The sequence below is a fragment of the Mesocricetus auratus genome, unplaced genomic scaffold, assembly GCF_017639785.1.
Source record: "Mesocricetus auratus isolate SY011 unplaced genomic scaffold, BCM_Maur_2.0 contig_10974_pilon_obj, whole genome shotgun sequence".
In the NCBI taxonomy this organism is placed as follows: Eukaryota; Metazoa; Chordata; class Mammalia; order Rodentia; family Cricetidae; genus Mesocricetus; species Mesocricetus auratus.
In genome coordinates, this window is record NW_024429574.1 from 9,283 (window position 1) to 21,594 (window position 12,312).

General features: G+C 43.1%; 1 pseudogene; it reads right to left on the reverse strand.

Moving 5' to 3' along the window:
- Positions 1-314: 314 nt before the first annotated feature.
- LOC121137990 lies at positions 315-11,840 on the reverse strand (annotated as a pseudogene).
- Between the last annotated feature and the right edge of the window lie 472 nt (positions 11,841-12,312).

Sequence of the window (12,312 nt, forward strand, 5' to 3'; positions counted from 1 at the left end):
TTTTCACTCCTCAGTCTGCTGGGAAATCCTGACATGCTGCTTCATGTCGGCTCTCCTACACAGTACTCCTAAGCAGCCAGTGGCCCTGTGGAAGGGGACCTTTTAAAGCACAATCCTAGCAGGACACACAAGCAGCCAATGTGGAGTCCTGACCTGGGATGTCAGTATAAACACTGCCACTTCCACAGCACCATCCTCAGAGATATACAGAGGGCTGAGATCTGCTTAGGGGCCTAGACCATAGACAACCACAAGAGGATCCCCCTTTCAGGGAGAGCTGCCGCTCTACAGGGATACAGCACACACACACTAGGTCATTTGGCACCATCCGTGTCATGGTGATGCTATCGCAGCACAATCACTGTCACCACCACAGACAGGCCCACGATGATCATGGTGCTGGCAAAGTACTGTGCTATAGAGAGAAGACAGGCCTTGAGAAGCCTGGTTTCCAGCAGTACCTACTGTGTGTTTGTACTAAAAAAACAGGCTGTAGCCTAATACCCACACTCCTTGTGGAAAGGGTCAGCCTAGACCTCAATGACTTCACTCCACACCATAAAAGAGAACTCTGCCCCTGAAGCCTAACCATCTCTGGGGCATACATTTCCCATCCCCATGACACACTGGCTGCAGCAGTGAGAATTGAAAGCTAACCTTGTCATGTAAACATCACATTATCTCATTTGTTTCCATCTTGAAAACTATGTAAATATGGAGTCCTGTTTCTGTCACGTATCCCTGGGCAGAAACACCTATCCTAGACAAAACCTTTGTTCCATTCTGATTTCTCTAAATACTTTAATAGATACTGAGTGATCTCAGGAGATAGTAGCTAAGAATTAAAGTATGTGCTTTAGTAAAAACAAACAAACAAGCAAACCGATATCCTGGTAAAATAATGAATCTCAAACTGTAAAGTCTTTGGCTCCAGAGCAGATGAGTGGGAGGAATACAGGCAAAAGGGGGTATTCCAGCCCACACATGCATGCCCACTCCTCACTCCTCCCTCTGTCTCTGTCTTGAGATGAGTCATGCTATATTCCACTGGCTAGTCTTAAACTCCTGAATCCTGTAATTCTCCTGCCTCACCATCACAAATACTGAGACTACAATTACATACCACCATTCATGGCCATTTCTTCAGTTTAAATGTAAGCCACAAATTTGGACATCCCTTTCCCTCTTTCTTGGGCCTAGGTACGGGTTCATAGGGTTTTGCATTAGTTACAGCAAGACATGTTTGCACAGCAGAAGACAGAGGAGCAGACTGAGTCTCTGGACCTTGAAGGACCTGTTCCTCCTCCATGCCCTGCTGGGAAATCCTAGGCACACCTGAGTCCTTGTCATACCTATCAAAGGCACAGAATAGCATGTTGCAGGCATGATGTCAGCCACAAGCAGCATGAAGACAGTCTGAGAAAGCAAGACAGTTATTCCTTAAACAAAAACATGAGGAGCTCCTTAAGCAGAACAGACAACAAGGTTGAGCTTCATCTCACAGGAGCTGGCAACAGCAGTTTCCAATCACTACGTAGTTGCTGGGGGTCACCCCATGAATCCTGTGGTTTCTGTACATATGAGCATTTTTCTGGGTACAGTTCCTGTTACCTGCAGGGGCCTGAAGGACACTCTAATGGAGACAAGTTTACAAACCACAACTTTGAGACAATCAACTAGCACAATTATTTCTCAAGGTCTTTACTGCATTAATACTAAGAAGAGATTTACACAGCAGTGTCAGGAAACAGAGTGGCCAGAAGACTGGGTTTCATTCAGGTCTTGACTTGGCAGCTTAATTGGCTGTGTGACCTTGAGTAAGATATTTAACAGAATCTAGCCAGGCAGTGGTGGTGCATGCCTTTAATCCCAGCATTCAGGAGGCAGAGGCAGGCAGATCTCTGTGACTTCGAGGCCAGGCTAGACCGACAGCCTCCAAAACAATACACAGAAACCCTGTCTCATAAAACAAAAACAAATAAAAGATATTTAACATTCTAAGCCTTATGCTAAGAAGATAGAAGGCTTGTGAAAGCTTTCTTCAACACACTGAATATGTACTTATTTAGTGATTTGGAGTGAGCAGCTCAATTTACAATTCCAAGCCCCACATTCAGTATCTTCACAGAGGAATTAATTACAAGGAATTGCATTCCTATTGTCATGTGTACAATAATTTACAAACGCAAGCTGTTATTAACTTACTGTGTCTCCCAACAACAGTGAAGGCCTGCTACCAGGAACAAAGCAGGTGGAAGTGGGGGAGAAACATAGCCCATCAGAGTAGAACTGATCTCATGCCTGCTGTATCCATCTTCTTCACAAGACCATGGGATCCCTGGACCCTATCAAATCTCAGAAAGGCACTGTGTCTCCCAAAGAGGCAGAGCCATGAGTTTCTGGTGTGGTAAGGTCCACATGTTATAGGTAACAAAGATCTCCTTCCTGGTCAACAGTGTCCTGCAGAGCTTGCCTCAGAGGAGGGCTGGAACACTTACCAATTGAGATATTTTCCCCAGTATCTGCAGGGATAATACCAGGAGAGCCAGGGCTGAGATGAGCAAGCAGGGCATGAGCAGGTTGAGACCATAGTAGAGCCTCGTGTGGTGCATGGTTACTGTATAGGTGACATGTGGGTGTGGATCTTTGCAGCATTCATAGAACTTCTCCTCTCTCTTGCCAGGGATTCCTGAATGTGGTGCCAGAGAAAGGAGGCAGCTGATCAGAAGACACAGCTGCCTTTCATTTCTAGATCTGTGCTACAAAGGACCACAGCCCAAAAAGTGGATGACTGGTATTAACCATCCTTTACAAGAATACTATAGCTCAGTGACATTCAACCAAACTAGTAGTCTTTCTATGCATTAGAAGTACTTATATAATGACAAATATGCAGTATTACAAATGGAATTACAGCTGCCACATACTGGTGTTTCTGTCAAACATGGAAGAAATGTACAATGTCAGTAATGTTGTATCTTTGATTTTGTAGCTGGCTTACCTTTTATAAAAGTGTAAGTGTATTCTATGATATTTACACAATAAAATCACAATCACATAATGACACTTTTCTGGATGTATACCTGATGGTAAGTGACTAATAATAACATTGGTTTGGATTTTAAATGATCCAGTATAGGTATAAAAGTCAAAATGGCTACACAGAGGGAAAAATCAACTATTTTTCCTGAGACTTACAGATTTGCCAACAGGGCATAAATTATGCAGGCATCATATCAGGAATTGTGTGCTGGAAGGAGAAATTTCCTCAGAATCTCACATTACCTTTTGAAGATCAAGAATACTAGAGTGACCAGTTTGCTCCTTGTCCAATGGACTTAGGAAATTTACAACAACCCTGACTTACACAATTATCAAACCAACTGACTCAACACGGCATATCCTCCTACCCCATACTTAACTGTTCTAGGCACTTTTTGCTTTAAAATCCAGAGCCCAAACTCTCTCAGACTTGGTGTCTAGATGAGCAGTGTCACCCAAAACAAAATGTTGTTCTGTGCCCAAACACTGCTGTTTGGACTCCTGATTGAACCCCACTTGTGATTTTCTTCCTTGTAGGCCCAACATTTATGCGCAGTTCAAACATGCTATAGGACTATAGTGGGTCCCACAAAGTCTACTCTAGCACTGTATGGTTTACAGGCCCCAACATGGATGTTTGATGCATTGGCTAACTGATTCCTGCCTCTCCTTCTGAAGCCCCTAGGACATGATGGAGAAGGCTGTCTGTTGTAGGTAATGGAAGGAACAGTAGAAAAATCCCCAGATTTTCAGCTCCCACAGGTAGAGGGCACCTCTTTTCTCAGACACAGGCATTTGTTTTTGCTGGCCTTACCCATGAGATCCCACTATCCATTGGGGACATAGCTGCTGATATCTGCCTCCTGCATCTGCAGATCCAGGGACCACACTCTGTGGGACTAGGACCCTAACTTCAGTTTGCACTTCTGTGCATGGAAAGGGATCCCGCATATATCGATGTAGCCAGAGCTCTTGAATACGCCCATGTGAACATAGGAAATGATCAGAAGACTGAAACAGAGCCAACTGAAACAGGCTCAGGACACACAGCATGTCCTGCAGCCCCCCTGCCCCGCCTCACAAACTGAACTCTTGCTAGACCTATTCAGAACAAGTTGAGGTGTTTGCTCCCCCCATTTTTCCTTTTGCAAAAACCCCTAGAGAAAGCTCAACCAAAGCTTCATTTTCTTTTCAAATTAAAACACAATGGTAGCCTCTGTTGTGGATGGCTTTTCTCAGGAAACTGCCCAACTAATTACTTATATGCTATATTTGTTATGAGCACATTCACACTCTAAGCAATATGAGAAAAAGAAAGAATGCAAGAAATCTCAGAGAAGCTGATAAAATGATGAAGGAGTTAGTAAAAGAAAGTGTCAGGGAGAGGATTTTGTTTTTGCTTTTTTTTAAAGTAACAATTTGAGAAAACATTTAGTTACCTGAAAATACATGTAGAGTGTAATTCTGACCTGTTCAGTTTCCACAGCAGGGCTGGGTTAAGGGGAAAAACTGACGAGAAAGTCTGGATATTCAGGAACATTCCACTGGAAGAAAGTGGAATTCACAGAAGTGGCTGTCCCAGATGGTCCTGGTGAGGAGACAGGTGAATCCTCTCTAGACTCTGTGGCCTGTGCTCTTCCTACCCACAGCAGACTGGACTGTCCTGGAAGGCGTGAACGACTGAAGAGCTACAGTGCAGTGGAGCACGGGCAGCACATCTCAGATTTCTTCTGCTGAATTCAAGACTAAATGGAAGAACTGAAGGGCTTTACACACATCCACTCCACTGCACACACATGCTGAGAAAGCATAGTAAGGTGTGTCCCTGAGAGTTCCTTAGATATGATTTACAATCCCAGATACTTGGAGAGATGAGGCAGGAGGATGACTAGTTCAAGGCTATTCTAGGTAACTTAGTGATACCCTGTCTCAAAATTAAAAGTTTAAAGAAGTCTAGGGATAGGTCAGTTGGTGGTGGCACATGCCTTTAATCCCAGTACTCGGGAGTCAGAGGCAGGTGGATCTCTCTGAGTTGGAGTACAGCCTGATCTACAAGAGCTAGGTCCCGGACAGTCTCCAAAGCCACAAAGAAACCCTGTCTTGAAAAAACAAAAAAAAAGCAGGCTAGGTATATAGATTAGCAGGAGAGTGCTTACTTAGTATGTATGAAGCTGAAAATTCAATCAGCAGTAAGATACAATATTACATACAATATTACACACACACAAACACACACACATATACACACACATCACACTAACACACACATACACCATATGCATATGACTTACAGAATCAGTTAAGATTCCCACTGGAACCTGAGTCACCATTGGGATTTCCCTTCCATTAGAGGACTGAATCTTCCCTTATCCAAATAGACTTAAAAATGTATTTTATTCAATTTCTATGAAAAGGTCCAAGAAAGAGACAGAAAGGATTCAAGGTTGTCTGAGGATGCAGCAATGTCAGTTAACTGCCAACAGGTAAGGGGTAATAGGGACATTATAAAACTGCACTTTAGTGATCCTCTGAAAATTTACTGAAACTGATGGAGTTAAGACAATTTAAATGTGTAATATGCAAAATCTACACCCATTCACCTGTTAAAAATAAACACATCAATGGGATAGAGAGATGGTTCAGTGATTAAGAACACAGGCTGCTGTTCCAGAGGACCCACGTTCAATTTCCAGCACTGACATTGTGCCTCACAACCACCCATTACTTCACTGAAAGTGTGCTGGAAGGTGTCACACAGTCCCCTCTGCAAAGTGTCTGCAGTGTGGAGGAAGGGCTGGAGTAGGTAAGCAGATGACTAACCCCGAATGCCTGAGATGCAGCACTTGTTTAATCAATCTAAACATCAGTGAGAGGAATTTGCCCCTGTTAGATTCAATCACTTATTCTTTCACTTATTGATGCACAGCCACCTGCAGATGAGGAGTGATGGATTGTAAGGTGAGCAAACAGAAATTCTGTTTACAGAATTCTTATCATCTTCTAACAGGAAGAGCACTGTAAGCAATAGGCAAAGAGAGCATCACCTTTTGCTGTGAGATAAGGAAGGGTGGTGTGTGTGTGTGTGTGTGTGTGTGTGTGTGTGTGTGTGTCTGTGTGTGTGAGTGTGTGTGTGTGTGTGTGTGTGTGTGTTATGAGGAGCTGTATACTCAAGGAGGTCCAAGAACCCAGAATATCCATTATTTGCCCAGCACCACAGTACCTGTCAGCACCCTGTGCCAACTGGGAGGAGATGAAGGAGAAAAGACCTGCCTATCAGGCTTATGGGTAGAAAGAAGGGTTAGAAATGACTCAACAAAAGGACACTAGACTGAATTAACATTAAAAAGGGCATAAGACATTCCATGGCAAAACCAGCTGAAATGTGACCTCAACATCAGAAATGACATCTAGAGTGAGTTGAAGAGACACAGCAGGGCAGGAGACTGGGTGCAGGAGCTGATCTGGGTGCTGCTTACTGGCTTGCTTCCCCTGGCTGGCTCAGCCTGCTGTCACATAGAACCCTTAACCACTAGATCAGAATGGCCCCACCCACAATGGGCCAGGTCCTTCCCAAATCTATCACTAACTAAGAAAATGCCCTGCGGATTTGCCTACAGCCTGCTCTTACGAAGGAATAGTCTTTCTCCTCTATGATGACTATCTCCTGTCAGAATGACATAAAACCAACCAGTACAGACAACATATGCCGCAGTGTTCAGGACCCTCACACATCCATCAATAGTCAAGAAAATGTCACACAGATAGTTCCATAGGTCACACTGATGGGGGTGATCCCTCAATTGTGGTATCTTCTTGTCCCAGTTGATTCTAGTCTGTATGAAGTTGACAGAACTAGCCAGCACACCAAGCTCCAAGAGTCTCTTTAGAATCTAAGTGAACCAAACTGGAGCCACACTCCTACTAGCTACTCCATCAGAGCTCTCATACACAGGGCCCTCACACCCCAGTGTTGGAAAGTGGGTACTGTCTCTTGCGACCAGAGCCTGGGTACATTGCATCAGTTTTGGGAAACCCATCTGCCCCCAGGATGACCAACCCTAGGAAATCAAAGCAAACACCACTGCACACTTTCTATCTCTTCTGCGCTTTCTGCCTCGCATCCAATCAGGTGCTTTGCAGTGTTCCCTTCCCAGGGTACTCCACATTTTTCTTTGGGAACTCTTTGGAAAAACAAAACACAAAGCAAAATGAACCTCACTGAATAATGGTCATTTTCTTTTTCCTGTATTAGACCACACCAGATTAAAGTCAATTCTATATATCCTTAAAACTCCACCATTTATGTAAATAGATTACTGTAAGAAAACACTGGCACGGGTGGGGAGAAAGCTCACTGGAGTCATGAGGATGCCGGCACTCTCACAACAAGTCAGGCATGGCTGTTTGCACCTGTAAGTACAGCACTGGTGAGCAGAGACAGGTGGAACCCTAAGCACTGTCAGTCAGCCTAGGCAAAACAGTGAGCTTCCAGTTCAGTGAGAGAACCTGGCACAGGTAAAGGTGATGGATAATAGAGGATGACACTTGGCTTTTGTTCTCTCTCTCTCTCTCTCTCTCTCTCTCTCTCACACACACACACACACACACACACACACACACACACACACATGACTAAAAAGATCCAGAAAAGCCAGACAGAAAGGATTCAAGGTTGTCTGAGGATGCAGCAATGTCAGTTAACTGCCAACAGGTAAGGGGTAATAGGGACATTATAAAACTGCACTTTAGTGATCCTCTGAAAATTTACTGAAACTGATGGAGTTAAGACAATTTAAATGTGTAATATGCAAAATCTACACCCATTCACCTGTTAAAAATAAACACATCAATGGGATAGAGAGATGGTTCAGTGATTAAGAACACAGGCTGCTGTTCCAGAGGACCCACGTTCAATTTCCAGCACTGACATTGTGCCTCACAACCACCCATTACTTCACTGAAAGTGTGCTGGAAGGCGTCACACAGTCCCCTCTGCAAAGTGTCTGCAGTGTGGAGGAAGGGCTGGAGTAGGTAAGCAGATGACTAACCCCGAATGCCTGAGATGCAGCACTTGTTTAATCAATCTAAACATCAGTGAGAGGAATTTGCCCCTGTTAGATTCAATCACTTATTCTTTCACTTATTGATGCACAGCCACCTGCAGATGAGGAGTGATGGATTGTAAGGTGAGCAAACAGAGATTCTGTTTACAGAATTCTTATTGTCTGCTAACAGGAAGAGCACTGTAAGCAATAGGCAAAGAGAGCATCACCTTTTGCTGTGAGATAAGGAAGGGTGGTGTGTGTGTGTGTGTGTGTGTGAGTGTGTGAGTGTGTGTGTCTGTGTGTGTGAGTGTGTGTGTGAGTGTGTGTGAGTGTGTGAATGTGTGTGTGAGTGTCTGTGTGTGAGTGTGTGTGAGTGTGTGAGTGTGTGTGAGTGTGTGTATGTGAGTGTGTGTGTGAGTGTGTGAGTGTGAGTGTGTGAGTGTGTGTGTGAGTGTCTGTGTGTGTGTGAGTGTGTGTGTGTGTCTGTGTGTGCCCTCCATTCTCTGTGCAGTGTAGTCAGAGAATCTCTTACTCTCTTTTATATTTTAATCTTACAACAAGAGGGAAAAGAAAATAACTCAAAGAGGAGAATGTACAAGGGTGTCAAGACATGGATACAAAACATAGTATGATTAAGTTGACAGGGAAGGAGGGAAGCAATTCATCAGAGATGGGCTGGAACTGTAGGTACAAACACATCCTCCCCACATCCAACTCCACAGGGAGAGACAAGAGTGGAAGCACTCTTGGTTGCATCTTCAATTGACTGTCATTGGGCCACACCATAAACAGTGACCAGAGGGGACTAGCTGACATCACAGCTTCTACATTGACCCAGCATAATATTGTGGCTTCCCAGCTAGTTCTCTGGGAACACACTTCAGAATCTCAGAAAATGTCTTATTTTCCTTCTGTTTTCTATGGAGGTGGAGTAAAAATCAGCCCTCACTCAAATGACAGGTTCTCTGAAGTTTTAGCACTTCAAAGACAATCAGTGTATTCAAGCGGCTCATTTTCCTCCTTTCTGAGTGACAAAAATTAAACAGGGTCTTTTTCTTTCCCTGAATGAACACACGTTTTTATCTCTTACACAAGTCCCCGAATAAGACTTCAGCTTGCCATTGCCCTTTTAAGAAGCTATGCTTGTACTTACAACGTCTCACAGTGAATCCCCTGTTCCTACCAAGGCTGATGATCCACAACATACACAGGAAGTATCAGGTGCCTACTGAAGCCGAGTATTTTTATATTGTTTAGGGTTTTCCTTGTGACCGACTCTTAGATTTATAATAAATAACACTATAGTATTTTGTTAGATCTGTGATCCAGTTATGAATGCAAATAAAGCAGTTCCTAAAAGCTTTTCTTTCAAGTATTTAGATCAATTTAATGGAAGAGATATCAAGACGACAAGAGAAATGGGCGATACACAAGCTAAAATTCTGTTGCCATTAGCAACAGCAAACCTGGGAGACTTCATGACTTGTGAATGTTGTTCGTCTAAACAGAGCATTGACATGCTTGGAGTGGACCATAACACTGCAGCTGCAATCCAAACAGACCCTTGTGTTCAGGGTGGCAGTTTCAAGGTTCTGTTCCACAGGTAAATTGATTTTTATCAATAAGTAATATTAAAGTAAACGTGCTAATACCTGTTATCTGTTCTGAACATTAATTTTTGACAAAAGACAAGTTTGAAAAGAAAAGGGGTCTGTTGCAAAGCATGGAGTTTAAAAATAGCTCTCTCTCAGAAAGCCACATGTGCATATCGAATTGTGAACCTCAGTGGCTCTGAATCAGTACAGGTGACCACATGGCCCAGCCCTATGCCATCAGTGCTGCCCTATAGATATCAAAACATAGCAACCACTGTGCAGGAATCTTCAGTCTCAAAGCTATGAATACTGACAATATTGGGGGCCAGGGCAGGGCAGTCTACAGAGCCCCACTTCACTCGGTATTACCTTTGCTTTTGTGTGTAGCTGAAGTTTGTGTTAGTTTGAAAATAGCATAACCTACCTTTCCTTCCTCAATGATGGGAAGACACATGCATATGCATAGTTCTTGTCAACATCAGATCTAGCCTTCCAGGATACCTCAACTCTCCATCAGTCTGGGAAGACATGAGCCTGGTGTAAGTGAGCTCTGAGCTCCACCCACAAACTTACCAAATAAAGGAGATTCAGGAAAATTTAAGTCAAATATTCAAATTAGGGTTCTCTAACTTAGTGATGGTTGGGTGAGTTGGGCAGAGCTCTGCAGGTAAAAATTAGGTATCAATGTCTCTGTCAGAGGACATAATTACATTATGTGCCCAGGGTAAACTGAAATGTGGAGGCTTTGGGAAACTGGACCATACTGTGTATAAGTAGTTATTCAGGAAAAGTGTCTTGGAAGTGAACTGGTGGCAACCATGGGATTCCTCATTCTGCTTTCAGAAATGCAGTAAAAAATCTAAGAAAGAAGAATCTGCAGAGCTGGACAATGCAGGACAGGACTTATAGATCTCCCTTCTGCATACCACTTGTGCTCAGACAGAGTAGCTGGTTCTGCACCCAAAGAGAATATTGTCCCATCCACCTTGGCTCTCTCAATAGCACTGACATCTACTGCACAGCATGAGAGGCCAATCCTATGCCAGGAAGGTTAAAAGTGTCCATGCCACCCATGGAAGTGGACTTACTGTTCTGAGAAAAACAATGGGGAGGTGAATCTCTAGGAGACTCAGCAAGATCGACACCATGGAGGAAACTATTCACCAGACTTAAACTGTGTCTAGGAACTAATGAAGAAGTTTAAAAGGCATCTAGCTGCACTGTCCTTCTGCATGTAGGGAATATACATAATATACTGATGTGTAAAATTCATCACATGAGTTAAGGATGGCTGTTCATGAATGAGGTCTCATAAGAAAACAGCACATTCCCTCTGAGTTCTTAATACACACGTAAAACACACACACACATACACACACACACATAAACACACACACACAAAGATGGAAGTATGATTTATGTGAAGACAACCACAACAAAAACACCAAGAAAGTAGGTAATCCATCTGGCTCAGAAAACACAGAGGGTTTAGGCACCATTGGTTTCAAATTACTTAAGAAAGACAAGAAGTAGTTGCCATGAACAAGGTAAGATATAAAGTTGAGCTTGAGACTGCATCCAATGAACTTTACATAGCTGTGTCTTAATATCTTGCATAGATACTCTGATTTAGTTTTTTCTTTTTATAAATGTAAAGGGTCTTTAATCAGCTACCCATGCAGTCTATCCAATGCCGTGATCACATATATTTGATACTACCAATTTTCATGATCATTTCAACCTACCAGAGAACTTAGGAGGTATGAAACACAGGTACGGCTGGGCGCTGGTGGCACACACCTTTAATCCCAGCACTCGGGAGGCAGAGGCAGGCAGATCTCTGTGAGTTCGAAGTTATCCTGGTCTACAGAGTGAGTTCCAGGACAGCCTCCAAAACAATACAGAGTAACGCTGTCTTGAAAAAGAAAAGAAAACAAAACAAAAAACCCTGCAAATGAAGAATGATCATGTGCATCTATAGTGGGGTCCCTTGGAGGGGAACCTCTGGGCAGCAGGCAGACAACTTGAATTTACATGAAAACACAGCAAATACCAGCAGAGGAACAGACGTGCCTCCCAGATATCTGCCCACTCTGGGGTACTCGGATATGTTCCACTGCAAATAGTGATCTGTCCAAGACTGACGGAGATGGAGCATTAGCAGTGTATTGTCCACTGGCTTACTTCTACATCTTGTAAGAAATTATTAGGGAAGTCCAAAGCCAGAAGAGTTGAGACATTAAACTGTAACTGAGCTGGTATCTATAAAGTGTTAGGAAACTGAGAATTAAATAATCCCTTCTAAAATAATCTAGGAGAGCACAAAAATCCCATTTTATCTATTAAGTGTCAGGAAACTGAGAGTTAAATAATCCCTTTTAAAATGATATGGAATAGCATAAAAATCACATTTGGGGACCTGATGCCACCATGACCACTTCAGATGATGACATTAAAGCTAATTTCAACTCACTGCACACCCTGTTCTTAGGCTTCTCCTCCCTCGATAGACAGGTTACTAACAGTCAAATTAGTAATGGTTCTGCTTTCAGTTTCCCCTGAAGGGGAATTTTGAAAAATTGAATTCACTTACTGCAAATGGAAACAAAAAAGACCTATAGAAATGTCGG